We start from the raw sequence: 17,500 nt of genomic DNA on the forward strand, positions 1-17,500 counted from the left end.
CAGTCACTTTAAGAGTATACCTGATGGTAAGAATGTAAAGCTAGGGCTCGCCCGGGACCTCTCGCACCCTAAGCGAGAATCATACCCCTAGACCAACGAGCCATGTATACACTGTTATGACCCCACTTGCTCCAAAAATTGTCTTGACCAACTCATTGAGGATTCACCATCCAACCGTTGACTTAACCCTTTTCCAGTCATTGTTAAAGTATACCTGATGGTAGGGTCTTACCGTGGTCAACCATCGAAAGAGCCCTTCTGGAGGCCTCTTCCAGTCATTGAGAATGGCCAGCAGAGACCCTTGACTGGCTAATAAACCGCCTTATTCAACATGAGTACCAAATGTGTCTGTAGTGTCTCATTGATCCAGGTTAGAGTAAACTGCAAAGGTTGACCCTAGACTGGCACATTGATCGCCTTATTCAACTTGAGCACCCGATGTGTCTGTAGAGTCTCAGTCTTGAAGGTTATAGTAAACTCCAAATGTTGAATAGAAGCATGAAAGTATGGCCCTTCCAACCTGGGCCCTCTTACAGTCACTGCGAACCCCGAGACCAACGAGCCATGTATACACTGCCATGACCCCACTTGCTCCAAAAACTGTTTTGTAGATATCTGGAAGATGAAATTTTGCTTGGATCAAATAGGGTCTACCGTGGTCAACCATCGAAAGAGCCCTTCTGGAGGCCCCTTCCTGTCATTGAGAATGGCCAGCAGGGACCCTTGACTGGCAAATAAACCACCTTGTTCGACATGAGTACCCAATGTGTCTGTAGTGTCTCATTGATCCAGGTTAGAGTAAACCTCAAAGGTTTAATGGAAAGGAGAGGATTCACCATCCAACCATTGACTCAACCCGTTTCGAGTCACTGTAAGAGTATAAACCACCTTGTTCGACTTGAGTACCCAATTTGTCTGTAGTGTCTCATTGATCCAGGTTAGAGTAAACTACAAAGGTTGAATGGAAAGGATTCACCATCCAACCGTTGACCATTTTCCAGTCACTTTAAGAGTATAACTGATGGTAAGAATGTAAAGCTAGGGCTCGTCCGGGATTTGAACCCAGGACCTCTCGCACCCTAAGCGAGAATCATACCCCTAGACCAACGAGCCATGTACACACTGTCATGACCCCACTTGCTCCAAAAATTGTCTTGCAGATATCTGGAAGATGAAATTTTGCTTGGATCAAATAGGGTCTACCGTGGTCAACCATCAAAAGAGCCCTTGTGGAGGCCCCTTCCTGTCATTGAGAATAGCCAGCAGGGACCCTTGACTGGCAAATAAACCACCTTGTTCGACATGAGTACCCAATGTGTCTGTAGTGTCTCATTGATCCAGGTTAGAGTAAACCTCAAAGGTTGAATGGAAAGGAGAGGATTCACCATCCAACCGTTGACTGAACCCTTTTCCAGTCACTTTAAGAGTATAACTGATGGTAAGAATGTAAAGCTAGGGCTCGTCCGGGATTTGAACCCGGGACCTCTCGCACCCTAAGCGAGAATCATACCCCTAGACCAACGAGCCATGTATACACTACTGTGACCCCAATTGCTCCAAAAATTGTCTTGTAGATATCTGGAAGATGAAATTTTGCTTGGATCAAATAGGGTCGACCGTGGTCAACCATCAAAAGAGCCCTTCTGGAGGCCCCTTCCTGCCTGTTGGTTCGCATTGATCCAGGTTAGAGTAAACTACAAAGGTTGAATGGAAAGGAGAGGATTCACCATCCAACCGTTGACTTAACCCTTTTCCAGTCGTTGTTAAAGTATACTTGATGGTAAGAATGTAAAGCTTGGGCTCGTCCGGGATTTGAACCCGGGACCTCTCGCACCCAAAGCGAGAATCATACAACCTAGACCAACGAGCCATGTATACACTACTGTGACCCCAATTGCTCCAAAAATTGTCTTGTAGATATCTGGAAGATGAAATTTTGCTTGGATCACATAGGGTCGACCGTGGTCAACCATCGAAAGAGCCCTTCTGGAGGCCCCTTCCTGTCACTGAGAATGGCCAGCAGGGACCCTTGACTGGCAAATAAACCACCTTGTTCGACATGAGTACCCAATGTGTCTGTAGTTTCATTGATCCAGGTTAGAGTAAACCTCTAAGGTTGAATGGAAAGGAGAGCATTCACCATCCAACCGTTGACTGAACCCTTTTCGAGTCACTGTAAGAGTATAAACCACCTTGTTCGACTTGAGTACCCAATGTGTCTGTAGTGTCTCATTGATCCAGGTTAGAGTAAAGTACAAAGGTTGAATGGAAAGGAGAGGATTCACCATCCAACCGTTGACTGAACCCTTTTCCAGTCACTTTAAGAGTATACCTGATGGTAAGAATGTAAAGCTAGGGCTCGCCCGGGACCTCTCGCACCCTAAGCGAGAATCATACCCCTAGACCAACGAGCCATGTATACACTGTTATGACCCCACTTGCTCCAAAAATTGTCTTGACCAACTCATTGAGGATTCACCATCCAACCGTTGACTTAACCCTTTTCCAGTCATTGTTAAAGTATACCTGATGGTAGGGTCTTACCGTGGTCAACCATCGAAAGAGCCCTTCTGGAGGCCTCTTCCAGTCATTGAGAATGGCCAGCAGAGACCCTTGACTGGCTAATAAACCGCCTTATTCAACATGAGTACCAAATGTGTCTGTAGTGTCTCATTGATCCAGGTTAGAGTAAACTGCAAAGGTTGACCCTAGACTGGCACATTGATCGCCTTATTCAACTTGAGCACCCGATGTGTCTGTAGAGTCTCAGTCTTGAAGGTTATAGTAAACTCCAAATGTTGAATAGAAGCATGAAAGTATGGCCCTTCCAACCTGGGCCCTCTTACAGTCACTGCGAACCCCGAGACCAACGAGCCATGTATACACTGCCATGACCCCACTTGCTCCAAAAACTGTTTTGTAGATATCTGGAAGATGAAATTTTGCTTGGATCAAATAGGGTCTACCGTGGTCAACCATCGAAAGAGCCCTTCTGGAGGCCCCTTCCTGTCATTGAGAATGGCCAGCAGGGACCCTTGACTGGCAAATAAACCACCTTGTTCGACATGAGTACCCAATGTGTCTGTAGTGTCTCATTGATCCAGGTTAGAGTAAACCTCAAAGGTTTAATGGAAAGGAGAGGATTCACCATCCAACCATTGACTCAACCCGTTTCGAGTCACTGTAAGAGTATAAACCACCTTGTTCGACTTGAGTACCCAATTTGTCTGTAGTGTCTCATTGATCCAGGTTAGAGTAAACTACAAAGGTTGAATGGAAAGGATTCACCATCCAACCGTTGACCATTTTCCAGTCACTTTAAGAGTATAACTGATGGTAAGAATGTAAAGCTAGGGCTCGTCCGGGATTTGAACCCAGGACCTCTCGCACCCTAAGCGAGAATCATACCCCTAGACCAACGAGCCATGTACACACTGTCATGACCCCACTTGCTCCAAAAATTGTCTTGCAGATATCTGGAAGATGAAATTTTGCTTGGATCAAATAGGGTCTACCGTGGTCAACCATCAAAAGAGCCCTTGTGGAGGCCCCTTCCTGTCATTGAGAATAGCCAGCAGGGACCCTTGACTGGCAAATAAACCACCTTGTTCGACATGAGTACCCAATGTGTCTGTAGTGTCTCATTGATCCAGGTTAGAGTAAACCTCAAAGGTTGAATGGAAAGGAGAGGATTCACCATCCAACCGTTGACTGAACCCTTTTCGAGTCACTGTAACAGTATAAACCACCTTGTTCGACTTGAGTACCCAATGTGTCTGTAGTGTCTCATTGATCCAGGTTAGAGTAAAGTACAAAGGTTGAATGGAAAGGAGAGGATTCACCATCCAACCGTTGACTGAGCCCTTTTCCAGTCATTGTTAAAGTATACCTGATGGTAGGGTCTTACCGTGGTCAACCATCGAAAGAGCCCTTCTGGAGGCCTCTTCCAGTCATTGAGAATGGCCAGCAGAGACCCTTGACTGGCTAATAAACCGCCTTATTCAACATGAGTACCAAATGTGTCTGTAATGTCTCATTGATCCAGGTTAGAGTAAACTGCAAAGGTTAACCCTAGACTGGCACGTTGATCGCCTTATTCAACTTGAGCACCCGATGTGTCTGTAGAGTCTCAGTCTTGAAGGTTATAGTAAACTCCAAATGTTGAATAGAAGCATGAAAGTATGCCCCTTCCAACCTGGGCCCTCTTACAGTCACTGCGAACCCCGAGACCAACGAGCCATGTATACACTGCCATGACCCCACTTGCTCCAAAAACTGTTTTGTAGATATCTGGAAGATGAAATTTTGCTTGGATCAAATAGGGTCTACCGTGGTCAACCATCGAAAGAGCCCTTCTGGAGGCCCCTTCCTGTCATTGAGAATGGCCAGCAGGGACCCTTGACTGGCAAATAAACCACCTTGTTCGACATGAGTACCCAATGTGTCTGTAGTGTCTCATTGATCCAGGTTAGAGTAAACCTCAAAGGTTTAATGGAAAGGAGAGGATTCACCATCCAACCATTGACTCAACCCTTTTCGAGTCACTGTAAGAGTATAAACCACCTTGTTCGACTTGAGTACCCAATGTGTCTGTAGTGTCTCATTGATCCAGGTTAGAGTAAAGTACAAAGGTTGAATGGAAAGGAAAGGATTCACCATCCAACCGTTGACTGAACCCTTTTCGAGTCACTGTAAGAGTATAAACCACCTTGTTCGACTTGAGTACCCAATGTGTCTGTAGTGTCTCATTTATCCAGGTTAGAGTAAACTACAAAGGTTGAATGGAAAGGAGAGGATTCACCATCCAACCGTTGACCCTTTTCCATTCACTTTAAGAGTATAACTGATGGTAAGAATGTAAAGCTAGGGCTCGTCCGGGATTTGAACCCAGGACCTCTCGCACCCTAAGCGAGAATCATACCCCTAGACCAACGAGCCATGTACACACTGTCATGTCCCCACTTGCTCCAAAAATTGTCTTGCAGATATCCGGAAGATGAAATTTTGCTTGGATCAAATAGGGTCTACCGTGGTCAACCATCGAAAGAGCCCTTCTGGAGGCCCCTTCCTGTCATTGAGAATGGCCAGCAGGGACCCTTGACTGGCAAATAAACCACCTTGTTCGACATGAGTACCCAATGTGTCTGTAGTGTCTCATTGATCCAGGTTAGAGTAAACCTCAAAGGTTTAATGGAAAGGAGAGGATTCACCATCCAACCATTGACTCAACCCTTTTCGAGTCACTGTAAGAGTATAAACTACCTTGTTCGACTTGAGTACCCAATGTGTCTGTAGTGTCTCATTGATCCAGGTTAGAGTAAACTACAAAGGTTGAATGGAAAGGAGAGGATTCACCATCCAACCGTTGACTGAACCTAAAAATTGTCTTGTAGATATCTGGAAGATGAAATTTTGCTTGGATCAAATAGGGTCGACCGTGGTCAACCATCGAAAGAGCCCTTCTGGAGGCCCCTTCCTGTCTGTTGGTTCTCATTGATCCAGGTTAGAGTAAAGTACAAAGGTTGAATGGAAAGGAGAGGATTCACCATCCAACCGTTGACTGAACCCTTTTCCAGTCATTGTTAAAGTATACCTGATGGTAAGAATGTAAAGCTTGGGCTCGTCCGGGATTTGAACCCGGGACCTCTCGCACCCAAAGCGAGAATCATACCCCTAGACCAACGAGCCATGTATACCCTGCTATGACCCCACTTGCTCCAAAAATTACCTTGTAGATATCTGGAAGATGAAATTTTACTTGGATCAAATAGGGTCTTACCGTGGTCAACCTCCGAAAGAGCCCTCCTGAAGGCCTCTTCCTGTCATTGAGAATGGCCAGCATACCCAAGGGTCTCATTGATCCAGGTTAGAGTAAACTGCAAAGGTTAACCTTTGACTGGCGCATCGATCGCCTTGTTCACATGAGCACCCAATGTGTCTGGAGAGACTCGGTCATGAAGGTTATAGTAAACTACAAATGATAAATAGAAGCATGAAAGTATACCCCATCCAACTGAACCCTTTCCAGTCATTGTGAAGGTGTACCTTATTGTAAGAATGCAAAGCTTGGGCTCGTCCGGGATTTGAACCCGGGACCTCTTACACCCGAAGCGAGAATCATACCCCTAGACCAACGAGCCCTGCATACATCGCAATGACCCTACGTGCTCGCAAAATTGTTTTCTAGATATCTGGAAGCTGAGTCTGTTGGTTCTCATTGATCCAGGTTAGAGTAAAGTACAAAGGTTGAATGGAAAGGAGAGGATTCACCATCCAACCGTTGACTGAGCCCTTTTCCAGTCATTGTTAAAGTATACCTGATGGTAGGGTCTTACCGTGGTCAACCATCGAAAGAGCCCTTCTGGAGGCCTCTTCCAGTCATTGAGAATGGCCAGCAGAGACCCTTGACTGGCTAATAAACCGCCTTATTCAACATGAGTACCAAATGTGTCTGTAGTGTCTCATTGATCCAGGTTAGAGTAAACTGCAAAGGTTAACCGTAGACTGGCACATTGATCGCCTTATTCAACTTGAGCACCCGATGTGTCTGTAGAGTCTCAGTCTTGAAGGTTATAGTAAACTCCAAATGTTGAATAGAAGCATGAAAGTATGCCCCTTCCAACCTGGGCCCTCTTACAGTCACTGCGAACCCCGAGACCAACGAGCCATGTACACACTGTCATGACCCCACTTGCTCCAAAAATTGTCTTGTAGATATCTGGAAGATGAAATTTTGCTTGGATCAAATAGGGTCTACCGTGGTCAACCATCGAAAGAGCCCTTCTGGAGGCCCCTTCCTGTCATTGAGAATGGCCAGCAGGGACCCTTGACTGGCAAATAAACCACCTTGTTCGACTTGAGTACCCAATGTGTCTGTAGTGTCTCATTGATCCAGGTTAGAGTAAACTACAAAGGTTGAATGGAAAGGAGAGGATTCACCATCCAACCGTTGACTGAACCCTTTTCCAGTCACTTTAAGAGTATAACTGAAGGTAAGAATGTAAAGCTAGGGCTCGTCCGGGATTTGAACCCGGGACCTCTCGCACCCAAAGCGAGAATCATACCCCTAGACCAACGAGCCATGTATACACTGTTATGACCCCACTTGCTCCAAAAATTGACTTGTAGATATCTGGAAGATGAAATTTTGCTTGGATCAAATAGGGTCTACCGTGGTCAACCATCGAAAGAGCCCTTCTGGAGGCCCCTTCCTGTCACTGAGAATGGCCAGCAGGGACCCTTGACTGGCAAATAAACCACCTTGTTCGACATGAGTACCCAATGTGTCTGTAGTTTCATTGATCCAGGTTAGAGTAAACCTCTAAGGTTGAATGGAAAGGAGAGCATTCACCATCCAACCGTTGACTGAACCCTTTTCGAGTCACTGTAAGAGTATAAACCACCTTGTTCGACTTGAGTACCCAATGTGTCTGTAGTGTCTCATTGATCCAGGTTAGAGTAAAGTACAAAGGTTGAATGGAAAGGAAAGGATTCACCATCCAACCGTTGACTGAACCCTTTTCGAGTCACTGTAAGAGTATAAACCACCTTGTTCGACTTGAGTACCCAATGTGTCTGTAGTGTCTCATTTATCCAGGTTAGAGTAAACTACAAAGGTTGAATGGAAAGGAGAGGATTCACCATCCAACCGTTGACCCTTTTCCAGTCACTTTAAGAGTATAACTGATGGTAAGAATGTAAAGCTAGGGCTCGTCCGGGATTTGAACCCAGGACCTCTCGCACCCTAAGCGAGAATCATACCCCTAGACCAACGAGCCATGTACACACTGTCATGTCCCCACTTGCTCCAAAAATTGTCTTGCAGATATCCGGAAGATGAAATTTTGCTTGGATCAAATAGGGTCTACCGTGGTCAACCATCGAAAGAGCCCTTCTGGAGGCCCCTTCCTGTCATTGAGAATGGCCAGCAGGGACCCTTGACTGGCAAATAAACCACCTTGTTCGACATGAGTACCCAATGTGTCTGTAGTGTCTCATTGATCCAGGTTAGAGTAAACTACAAAGGTTGAATGGAAAGGAGAGGATTCACCATCCAACCGTTGACTGAACCTAAAAATTGTCTTGTAGATATCTGGAAGATGAAATTTTGCTTGGATCAAATAGGGTCGACCGTGGTCAACCATCGAAAGAGCCCTTCTGGAGGCCCCTTCCTGTCTGTTGGTTCTCATTGATCCAGGTTAGAGTAAAGTACAAAGGTTGAATGGAAAGGAGAGGATTCACCATCCAACCGTTGACTGAACCCTTTTCCAGTCATTGTTAAAGTATACCTGATGGTAAGAATGTAAAGCTTGGGCTCGTCCGGGATTTGAACCCGGGACCTCTCGCACCCAAAGCGAGAATCATACCCCTAGACCAACGAGCCATGTATACCCTGCTATGACCCCACTTGCTCCAAAAATTACCTTGTAGATATCTGGAAGATGAAATTTTACTTGGATCAAATAGGGTCTTACCGTGGTCAACCTCCGAAAGAGCCCTCCTGAAGGCCTCTTCCTGTCATTGAGAATGGCCAGCATACCCAAGGGTCTCATTGATCCAGGTTAGAGTAAACTGCAAAGGTTAACCTTTGACTGGCGCATCGATCGCCTTGTTCACATGAGCACCCAATGTGTCTGGAGAGACTCGGTCATGAAGGTTATAGTAAACTACAAATGATAAATAGAAGCATGAAAGTATACCCCATCCAACTGAACCCTTTCCAGTCATTGTGAAGGTGTACCTTATGGTAAGAATGCAAAGCTTGGGCTCGTCCGGGATTTGAACCCGGGACCTCTTACACCCGAAGCGAGAATCATACCCCTAGACCAACGAGCCCTGCATACATCGCAATGACCCTACGTGCTCGCAAAATTGTTTTCTAGATATCTGGAAGCTGAGTCTGTTGGTTCTCATTGATCCAGGTTAGAGTAAAGTACAAAGGTTGAATGGAAAGGAGAGGATTCACCATCCAACCGTTGACTGAGCCCTTTTCCAGTCATTGTTAAAGTATACCTGATGGTAGGGTCTTACCGTGGTCAACCATCGAAAGAGCCCTTCTGGAGGCCTCTTCCAGTCATTGAGAATGGCCAGCAGAGACCCTTGACTGGCTAATAAACCGCCTTATTCAACATGAGTACCAAATGTGTCTGTAGTGTCTCATTGATCCAGGTTAGAGTAAACTGCAAAGGTTAACCGTAGACTGGCACATTGATCGCCTTATTCAACTTGAGCACCCGATGTGTCTGTATAGTCTCAGTCTTGAAGGTTATAGTAAACTCCAAATGTTGAATAGAAGCATGAAAGTATGCCCCTTCCAACCTGGGCCCTCTTACAGTCACTGCGAACCCCGAGACCAACGAGCCATGTACACACTGTCATGACCCCACTTGCTCCAAAAATTGTCTTGTAGATATCTGGAAGATGAAATTTTGCTTGGATCAAATAGGGTCTACCGTGGTCAACCATCGAAAGAGCCCTTCTGGAGGCCCCTTCCTGTCATTGAGAATGGCCAGCAGGGACCCTTGACTGGCAAATAAACCACCTTGTTCGACATGAGTACCCAATGTGTCTGTAGTGTCTCATTGATCCAGGTTAGAGTAAACCTCAAAGGTTTAATGGAAAGGAGAGGATTCACCATCCAACCATTGACTCAACCCTTTTCGAGTCACTGTAAGAGTATAAACCACCTTGTTCGACTTGAGTACCCAATGTGTCTGTAGTGTCTCATTGATCCAGGTTAGAGTAAACTACAAAGGTTGAATGGAAAGGAGAGGATTCACCATCCAACCGTTGACTGAACCCTTTTCCAGTCACTTTAAGAGTATAACTGATGGTAAGAATGTAAAGCTAGGGCTCGTCCGGGATTTGAACCCGGGACCTCTCGCACCCTAAGCGAGAATCATACCCCTAGACCAACGAGCCATGTATACACTACTGTGACCCCAATTGCTCCAAAAATTGTCTTGTAGATATCTGGAAGATGAAATTTTGCTTGGATCAAATAGGGTCGACCGTGGTCAACCATCAAAAGAGCCCTTCTGGAGGCCCCTTCCTGCCTGTTGGTTCGCATTGATCCAGGTTAGAGTAAACTACAAAGGTTGAATGGAAAGGAGAGGATTCACCATCCAACCGTTGACTTAACCCTTTTCCAGTCGTTGTTAAAGTATACTTGATGGTAAGAATGTAAAGCTTGGGCTCGTCCGGGATTTGAACCCGGGACCTCTCGCACCCAAAGCGAGAATCATACAACCTAGACCAACGAGCCATGTATACACTACTGTGACCCCAATTGCTCCAAAAATTGTCTTGTAGATATCTGGAAGATGAAATTTTGCTTGGATCAAATAGGGTCGACCGTGGTCAACCATCGAAAGAGCCCTTCTGGAGGCCCCTTCCTGTCTGTTGGTTCTCATTGATCCAGGTTAGAGTAAAGTACAAAGGTTGAATGGAAAGGAGAGGATTCACCATCCAACCGTTGACTTAACCCTTTTCCAGTCACTTTAAGAGTATAACTGAAGGTAAGAATGTAAAGCTAGGGCTCGTCCGGGATTTGAACCCGGGACCTCTCGCACCCAAAGCGAGAATCATACCCCTAGACCAACGAGCCATGTATACACTGTTATGACCCCACTTGCTCCAAAAATGGACTTGTAGATATCTGGAAGATGAAATTTTGCTTGGATCAAATAGGGTCTACCGTGGTCAACCATCGAAAGAGCCCTTCTGGAGGCCCCTTCCTGTCACTGAGAATGGCCAGCAGGGACCCTTGACTGGCAAATAAACCACCTTGTTCGACATGAGTACCCAATGTGTCTGTAGTTTCATTGATCCAGGTTAGAGTAAACCTCTAAGGTTGAATGGAAAGGAGAGCATTGACCATCCAACCGTTGACTGAACCCTTTTCGAGTCACTGTAAGAGTATAAACCACCTTGTTCGACTTGAGTACCCAATGTGTCTGTAGTGTCTCATTGATCCAGGTTAGAGTAAAGTACAAAGGTTGAATGGAAAGGAGAGGATTCACCATCCAACCGTTGACTGAACCCTTTTCGAGTCACTGTAAGAGTATAAACCACCTTGTTCGACTTGAGTACCCAATGTGTCTGTAGTGTCTCATTTATCCAGGTTAGAGTAAACTACAAAGGTTGAATGGAAAGGAGAGGATTCACCATCCAACCGTTGACCCTTTTCCAGTCACTTTAAGAGTATAACTGATGGTAAGAATGTAAAGCTAGGGCTCGTCCGGGATTTGAACCCAGGACCTTGACTGGCAAATAAACCACCTTGTTCGACATGAGTACCCAATGTGTCTGTAGTGTCTCATTGATCCAGGTTAGAGTAAACCTCAAAGGTTGAATGGAAAGGAGAGGATTCACCATCCAACCGTTGACTGAACCCTTTTCAAGTCACTGTAAGAGTATAAACCACCTTGTTCGACTTGAGTACCCAATGTGTCTGTAGTGTCTCATTGATCCAGGTTAGAGTAAACTACAAAGGTTGAATGGAAAGGAGAGGATTCACCATCCAACCGTTGACTGAACCCAAAAATTGTCTTGTAGATATCTGGAAGATGAAATTTTGCTTGGATCAAATAGGGTCGACCGTGGTCAACCATCGAAAGAGCCCTTCTGGAGGCCCCTTCCTGTCTGTTGGTTCTCATTGATCCAGGTTAGAGTAAAGTACAAAGGTTGAATGGAAAGGAGAGGATTCACCATCCAACCGTTGACTGAACCCTTTTCCAGTCATTGTTAAAGTATACCTGATGGTAAGAATGTAAAGCTTGGGCTCGTCCGGGATTTGAACCCGGGACCAACGAGCCATGTATACCCTGCTATGACCCCACTTGCTCCAAAAATTACCTTGTAGATATCTGGAAGATGAAATTTTACTTGGATCAAATAGGGTCTTACCGTGGTCAACCTCCGAAAGAGCCCTCCTGAAGGCCTCTTCCTGTCATTGAGAATGGCCAGCATACTCAAGGGTCTCATTGATCCAGGTTAGAGTAACCTGCAAAGGTTAACCTTTGACTGGCGCATCGATCGCCTTGTTCACATGAGCACCCAATGTGTCTGGAGAGACTCGGTCATGAAGGTTATAGTAAACTACAAATGATAAATAGAAGCATGAAAGTATACCCCATCCAACTGAACCCTTTCCAGTCATTGTGAAGGTGTACCTTATGGTAAGAATGCAAAGCTTGGGCTCGTCCGGGATTTGAACCCGGGACCTCTCACACCCGAAGCGAGAATCATACCCCTAGACCAACGAGCCCTGCATACATCGCAATGACCCTACGTGCTCGCAAAATTGTTTTCTAGATATCTGGAAGCTGAGTCTGTTGGTTCTCATTGATCCAGGTTAGAGTAAAGTACAAAGGTTGAATGGAAAGGAGAGGATTCACCATCCAACCGTTGACTGAGCCCTTTTCCAGTCATTGTTAAAGTATACCTGATGGTAGGGTCTTACCGTGGTCAACCATCGAAAGAGCCCTTCTGGAGGCCTCTTCCAGTCATTGAGAATGGCCAGCAGAGACCCTTGACTGGCTAATAAACCGCCTTATTCAACATGAGTACCAAATGTGTCTGTAGTGTCTCATTGATCCAGGTTAGAGTAAACTGCAAAGGTTAACCGTAGACTGGCACATTGATCGCCTTATTCAACTTGAGCACCCGATGTGTCTGTAGAGTCTCAGTCTTGAAGGTTATAGTAAACTCCAAATGTTGAATAGAAGCATGAAAGTATGCCCCTTCCAACCTGGGCCCTCTTACAGTCACTGCGAACCCCGAGACCAACGAGCCATGTACACACTGTCATGACCCCACTTGCTCCAAAAATTGTCTTGTAGATATCTGGAAGATGAAATTTTGCTTGGATCAAATAGGGTCTACCGTGGTCAACCATCGAAAGAGCCCTTCTGGAGGCCCCTTCCTGTCATTGAGAATGGCCAGCAGGGACCCTTGACTGGCAAATAAACCACCTTGTTCGACTTGAGTACCCAATGTGTCTGTAGTGTCTCATTGATCCAGGTTAGAGTAAACTACAAAGGTTGAATGGAAAGGAGAGGATTCACCATCCAACCGTTGACTGAACCCTTTTCCAGTCACTTTAAGAGTATAACTGAAGGTAAGAATGTAAAGCTAGGGCTCGTCCGGGATTTGAACCCGGGACCTCTCGCACCCAAAGCGAGAATCATACCCCTAGACCAACGAGCCATGTATACACTGTTATGACCCCACTTGCTCCAAAAATTGACTTGTAGATATCTGGAAGATGAAATTTTGCTTGGATCAAATAGGGTCTACCGTGGTCAACCATCGAAAGAGCCCTTCTGGAGGCCCCTTCCTGTCATTGAGAATGGCCAGCAGGGACCCTTGACTGGCAAATAAACCACCTTGTTCGACATGAGTACCCAATGTGTCTGTAGTGTCTCATTGATCCAGGTTAGAGTAAACCTCAAAGGTTTAATGGAAAGGAGAGGATTCACCATCCAACCATTGACTCAACCCTTTTCGAGTCACTGTAAGAGTATAAACCACCTTGTTCGACTTGAGTACCCAATGTGTCTGTAGTGTCTCATTGATCCAGGTTAGAGTAAAGTACAAAGGTTGAATGGAAAGGAGAGGATTCACCATCCAACCGTTGACTGAACCCTTTTCGAGTCACTGTAAGAGTATAAACCACCTTGTTCGACTTGAGTACCCAATGTGTCTGTAGTGTCTCATTTATCCAGGTTAGAGTAAACTACAAAGGTTGAATGGAAAGGAGAGGATTCACCATCCAACCGTTGACCCTTTTCCAGTCACTTTAAGAGTATAACTGATGGTAAGAATGTAAAGCTAGGGCTCGTCCGGGATTTGAACCCGGGACCTCTCGCACCCTAAGCGAGAATCATACCCCTAGACCAACGAGCCATGTACACACTGTCAGGTCCCCACTTGCTCCAAAAATTGTCTGGCAGATATCTGGAAGATTAAATTTTGCTTGGATCAAATAGGGTCTACCGTGGTCAACCATCGAAAGAGCCCTTCTGGAGGCCCCTTCCTGTCATTGAGAATAGCCAGCAGGGACCCTTGACTGGCAAATAAACCACCTTGTTCGACATGAGTACCCAATGTGTCTGTAGTGTCTCATTGATCCAGGTTAGAGTAAACCTCAAAGGTTGAATGGAAAGGAGAGGATTCACCATCCAACCGTTGACTGAACCCTTTTCGAGTCACTGTAAGAGTATAAACCACCTTGTTCGACTTGAGTACCCAATGTGTCTGTAGTGTCTCATTGATCCAGGTTAGAGTAAAGTACAAAGGTTGAATGGAAAGGAGAGGATTCACCATCCAACCGTTGACTGAACCCAAAAATTGTCTTGTAGATATCTGGAAGATGAAATTTTGCTTGGATCAAATAGGGTCGACCGTGGTCAACCATCGAAAGAGCCCTTCTGGAGGCCCCTTCCTGTCTGTTGGTTCTCATTGATCCAGGTTAGAGTAAAGTACAAAGGTTGAATGGAAAGGAGAGGATTCACCATCCAACCGTTGACTGAACCCTTTTCCAGTCATTGTTAAAGTATACCTGATGGTAAGAATGTAAAGCTTGGGCTCGTCCGGGATTTGAACCCGGGACCTCTCGCACCCAAAGCGAGAATCATACCCCTAGACCAACGAGCCATGTATACCCTGCTATGACCCCACTTGCTCCAAAAATTACCTTGTAGATATATGGAAGATGAAATTTTACTTGGATCAAATAGGGTCTTACCGTGGTCAACCTCCGAAAGAGCCCTCCTGAAGGCCTCTTCCTGTCATTGAGAATGGCCAGCATACCCAAGGGTCTCATTGATCCAGGTTAGAGTAAACTGCAAAGGTTAACCTTTGACTGGCGCATCGATCGCCTTGTTCACATGAGCACCCAATGTGTCTGGAGAGACTCGGTCATGAAGGTTATAGTAAACTACAAATGATAAATAGAAGCATGAAAGTATACCCCATCCAACTGAACCCTTTCCAGTCATTGTGAAGGTGTACCTTATGGTAAGAATGCAAAGCTTGGGCTCGTCCGGGATTTGAACCCGGGACCTCTCACACCCGAAGCGAGAATCATACCCCTAGACCAACGAGCCCTGCATACATCGCAATGACCCTACGTGCTCGCAAAATTGTTTTCTAGATATCTGGAAGCTGAGTCTGTTGGTTCTCATTGATCCAGGTTAGAGTAAACTACAAAGGTTGAATAGAAAGGAGAGGATTCACCATCCAACCGTTGACTTAACCCTTTTCCAGTCATTGTTAAAGTATACCTGATGGTAGGGTCTTACCGTGGTCAATCATCGAAAGAGCCCTTCTGGAGGCCCCTTCCTGTCATTGAGAATGGCCAGCAGGGACCCTTGACTGGCAAATAAACCACCTTGTTCGACATGAGTACCCAATGTGTCTGTAGTGTCTCATTGATCCAGGTTAGAGTAAACCTCAAAGGTTTAATGGAAAGGAGAGGATTCACCATCCAACCATTGACTCAACCCTTTTCGAGTCACTGTAAGAGTATAAACCACCTTGTTCGACTTGAGTACCCAATGTGTCTGTAGTGTCTCATTGATCCAGGTTAGAGTAAAGTACAAAGGTTGAATGGAAAGGAGAGGATTCACCATCCAACCGTTGACTGAGCCCTTTTCCAGTCATTGTTAAAGTATACCTGATGGTAGGGTCTTACCGTGGTCAACCATCGAAAGAGCCCTTCTGGAGGCCTCTTCCAGTCATTGAGAATGGCCAGCAGAGACCCTTGACTGGCTAATAAACCGCCTTATTCAACATGAGTACCAAATGTGTCTGTAGTGTCTCATTGATCCAGGTTAGAGTAAACTGCAAAGGTTAACCCTAGACTGGCACATTGATCGCCTTATTCAACTTGAGCACCCGATGTGTCTGTAGAGTCTCAGTCTTGAAGGTTATAGTAAACTCCAAATGTTGAATAGAAGCATGAAAGTATGCCCCTTCCAACCTGGGCCCTCTTACAGTCACTGCGAACCCCGAGACCAACGAGCCATGTACACACTGTCATGACCCCACTTGCTCCAAAAATTGTCTTGTAGATATCTGGAAGATGAAATTTTGCTTGGATCAAATAGGGTCTACCGTGGTCAACCATCGAAAGAGCCCTTCTGGAGGCCCCTTCCTGTCATTGAGAATGGCCAGCAGGGACCCTTGACTGGCAAATAAACCACCTTGTTCGACATGAGTACCCAATGTGTCTGTAGTGTCTCATTGATCCAGGTTAGAGTAAACCTCAAAGGTTTAATGGAAAGGAGAGGATTCACCATCCAACCATTGACTCAACCCTTTTCGAGTCACTGTAAGAGTATAAACCACCTTGTTCGACTTGAGTACCCAATGTGTCTGTAGTGTCTCATTGATCCAGGTTAGAGTAAACCTCAAAGGTTGAATGGAAAGGAGAGGATTCACCATCCAACCGTTGACTGAACCCTTTTCGAGTCACTGTAAGAGTATAAACCACCTTGTTCGACTTGAGTACCCAATGTGTCTGTAGTGTCTCATTGATCCAGGTTAGAGTAAAGTACAAAGGTTGAATGGAAAGGAGAGGATTCACCATCCAACCGTTGACTGAACCCAAAAATTGTCTTGTAGATATCTGGAAGATGAAATTTTGCTTGGATCAAATAGGGTCGACCGTGGTCAACCATCGAAAGAGCCCTTCTGGAGGCCCCTTCCTGTCTGTTGGTTCTCATTGATCCAGGTTAGAGTAAAGTACAAAGGTTGAATGGAAAGGAGAGGATTCACCATCCAACCGTTGACTGAACCCTTTTCCAGTCATTGTTAAAGTATACCTGATGGTAAGAATGTAAAGCTTGGGCTCGTCCGGGATTTGAACCCGGGACCTCTCGCACCCAAAGTGAGAATCATACCCCTAGACCAACGAGCCATGTATACCCTGCTATGACCCCACTTGCTCCAAAAATTACCTTGTAGATATCTGGAAGATGAAATTTTACTTGGATCAAATAGGGTCTTACCGTGGTCAACCTCCGAAAGAGCCCTCCTGAAGGCCTCTTCCTGTCATTGAGAATGGCCAGCATACCCAAGGGTCTCATTGATCCAGGTTAGAGTAAACTGCAAAGGTTAACCTTTGACTGGCGCATCGATCGCCTTGTTCACATGAGCACCCAATGTGTCTGGAGAGACTCGGTCATGAAGGTTATAGTAAACTACAAATGATAAATAGAAGCATGAAAGTATACCCCATCCAACTGAACCCTTTCCAGTCATTGTGAAGGTGTACCTTATGGTAAGAATGCAAAGCTTGGGCTCGTCCGGGATTTGAACCCGGGACCTCTCACACCCGAAGCGAGAATCATACCCCTAGACCAACGAGCCCTGCATACATCGCAATGACCCTACGTGCTCGCAAAATTGTTTTCTAGATATCTGGAAGCTGAGTCTGTTGGTTCTCATTGATCCAGGTTAGAGTAAACTACAAAGGTTGAATGGAAAGGAGAGG

At 45.6% G+C, this 17,500-nt stretch overlaps 21 non-coding genes across 21 annotated transcripts; all 21 read right to left on the reverse strand.

Annotated features, from left to right (window-relative positions):
- Positions 1-1,041: 1,041 nt before the first annotated feature.
- Positions 1,042-1,113, reverse strand: trnap-agg (transfer RNA proline (anticodon AGG)). Its single transcript has one exon. It is a non-coding gene; the product is annotated as a tRNA-Pro (tRNA).
- A 342-nt stretch (positions 1,114-1,455) lies between these two features.
- trnap-agg (transfer RNA proline (anticodon AGG)) lies at positions 1,456-1,527 on the reverse strand. The gene has a single exon. It is a non-coding gene; the product is annotated as a tRNA-Pro (tRNA).
- A 270-nt stretch (positions 1,528-1,797) lies between these two features.
- trnap-ugg (transfer RNA proline (anticodon UGG)) lies at positions 1,798-1,870 on the reverse strand. Its single transcript has one exon. It is a non-coding gene; the product is annotated as a tRNA-Pro (tRNA).
- Positions 1,871-3,353: 1,483 nt separating this feature from the next.
- On the reverse strand, positions 3,354-3,425 carry trnap-agg (transfer RNA proline (anticodon AGG)). Its single transcript has one exon. It is a non-coding gene; the product is annotated as a tRNA-Pro (tRNA).
- Positions 3,426-4,866: 1,441 nt separating this feature from the next.
- Positions 4,867-4,938, reverse strand: trnap-agg (transfer RNA proline (anticodon AGG)). The gene has a single exon. It is a non-coding gene; the product is annotated as a tRNA-Pro (tRNA).
- A 678-nt stretch (positions 4,939-5,616) lies between these two features.
- trnap-ugg (transfer RNA proline (anticodon UGG)) lies at positions 5,617-5,688 on the reverse strand. The gene has a single exon. It is a non-coding gene; the product is annotated as a tRNA-Pro (tRNA).
- Positions 5,689-6,068: 380 nt separating this feature from the next.
- On the reverse strand, positions 6,069-6,140 carry trnap-cgg (transfer RNA proline (anticodon CGG)). The gene has a single exon. It is a non-coding gene; the product is annotated as a tRNA-Pro (tRNA).
- An 869-nt stretch (positions 6,141-7,009) lies between these two features.
- Positions 7,010-7,081, reverse strand: trnap-ugg (transfer RNA proline (anticodon UGG)). The gene has a single exon. It is a non-coding gene; the product is annotated as a tRNA-Pro (tRNA).
- A 625-nt stretch (positions 7,082-7,706) lies between these two features.
- On the reverse strand, positions 7,707-7,778 carry trnap-agg (transfer RNA proline (anticodon AGG)). The gene has a single exon. It is a non-coding gene; the product is annotated as a tRNA-Pro (tRNA).
- Positions 7,779-8,311: 533 nt separating this feature from the next.
- On the reverse strand, positions 8,312-8,383 carry trnap-ugg (transfer RNA proline (anticodon UGG)). Its single transcript has one exon. It is a non-coding gene; the product is annotated as a tRNA-Pro (tRNA).
- A 380-nt stretch (positions 8,384-8,763) lies between these two features.
- Positions 8,764-8,835, reverse strand: trnap-cgg (transfer RNA proline (anticodon CGG)). Its single transcript has one exon. It is a non-coding gene; the product is annotated as a tRNA-Pro (tRNA).
- A 1,014-nt stretch (positions 8,836-9,849) lies between these two features.
- trnap-agg (transfer RNA proline (anticodon AGG)) lies at positions 9,850-9,921 on the reverse strand. The gene has a single exon. It is a non-coding gene; the product is annotated as a tRNA-Pro (tRNA).
- A 270-nt stretch (positions 9,922-10,191) lies between these two features.
- Positions 10,192-10,264, reverse strand: trnap-ugg (transfer RNA proline (anticodon UGG)). The gene has a single exon. It is a non-coding gene; the product is annotated as a tRNA-Pro (tRNA).
- Positions 10,265-10,534: 270 nt separating this feature from the next.
- trnap-ugg (transfer RNA proline (anticodon UGG)) lies at positions 10,535-10,606 on the reverse strand. Its single transcript has one exon. It is a non-coding gene; the product is annotated as a tRNA-Pro (tRNA).
- A 1,590-nt stretch (positions 10,607-12,196) lies between these two features.
- On the reverse strand, positions 12,197-12,268 carry trnap-cgg (transfer RNA proline (anticodon CGG)). Its single transcript has one exon. It is a non-coding gene; the product is annotated as a tRNA-Pro (tRNA).
- Positions 12,269-13,137: 869 nt separating this feature from the next.
- Positions 13,138-13,209, reverse strand: trnap-ugg (transfer RNA proline (anticodon UGG)). Its single transcript has one exon. It is a non-coding gene; the product is annotated as a tRNA-Pro (tRNA).
- A 627-nt stretch (positions 13,210-13,836) lies between these two features.
- On the reverse strand, positions 13,837-13,908 carry trnap-agg (transfer RNA proline (anticodon AGG)). The gene has a single exon. It is a non-coding gene; the product is annotated as a tRNA-Pro (tRNA).
- A 678-nt stretch (positions 13,909-14,586) lies between these two features.
- Positions 14,587-14,658, reverse strand: trnap-ugg (transfer RNA proline (anticodon UGG)). Its single transcript has one exon. It is a non-coding gene; the product is annotated as a tRNA-Pro (tRNA).
- Positions 14,659-15,038: 380 nt separating this feature from the next.
- trnap-cgg (transfer RNA proline (anticodon CGG)) lies at positions 15,039-15,110 on the reverse strand. Its single transcript has one exon. It is a non-coding gene; the product is annotated as a tRNA-Pro (tRNA).
- Positions 15,111-16,852: 1,742 nt separating this feature from the next.
- On the reverse strand, positions 16,853-16,924 carry trnap-ugg (transfer RNA proline (anticodon UGG)). The gene has a single exon. It is a non-coding gene; the product is annotated as a tRNA-Pro (tRNA).
- Positions 16,925-17,304: 380 nt separating this feature from the next.
- trnap-cgg (transfer RNA proline (anticodon CGG)) lies at positions 17,305-17,376 on the reverse strand. The gene has a single exon. It is a non-coding gene; the product is annotated as a tRNA-Pro (tRNA).
- Positions 17,377-17,500: the final 124 nt, after the last annotated feature.

The sequence above is a fragment of the Doryrhamphus excisus genome, linkage group LG4, assembly GCF_037039965.1.
Source record: "Doryrhamphus excisus strain RoL-2023G ecotype Guam linkage group LG4, RoL_Dexc_Guam_v1.1, whole genome shotgun sequence".
Classification (NCBI taxonomy): Eukaryota; Metazoa; Chordata; class Actinopteri; order Syngnathiformes; family Syngnathidae; genus Doryrhamphus; species Doryrhamphus excisus.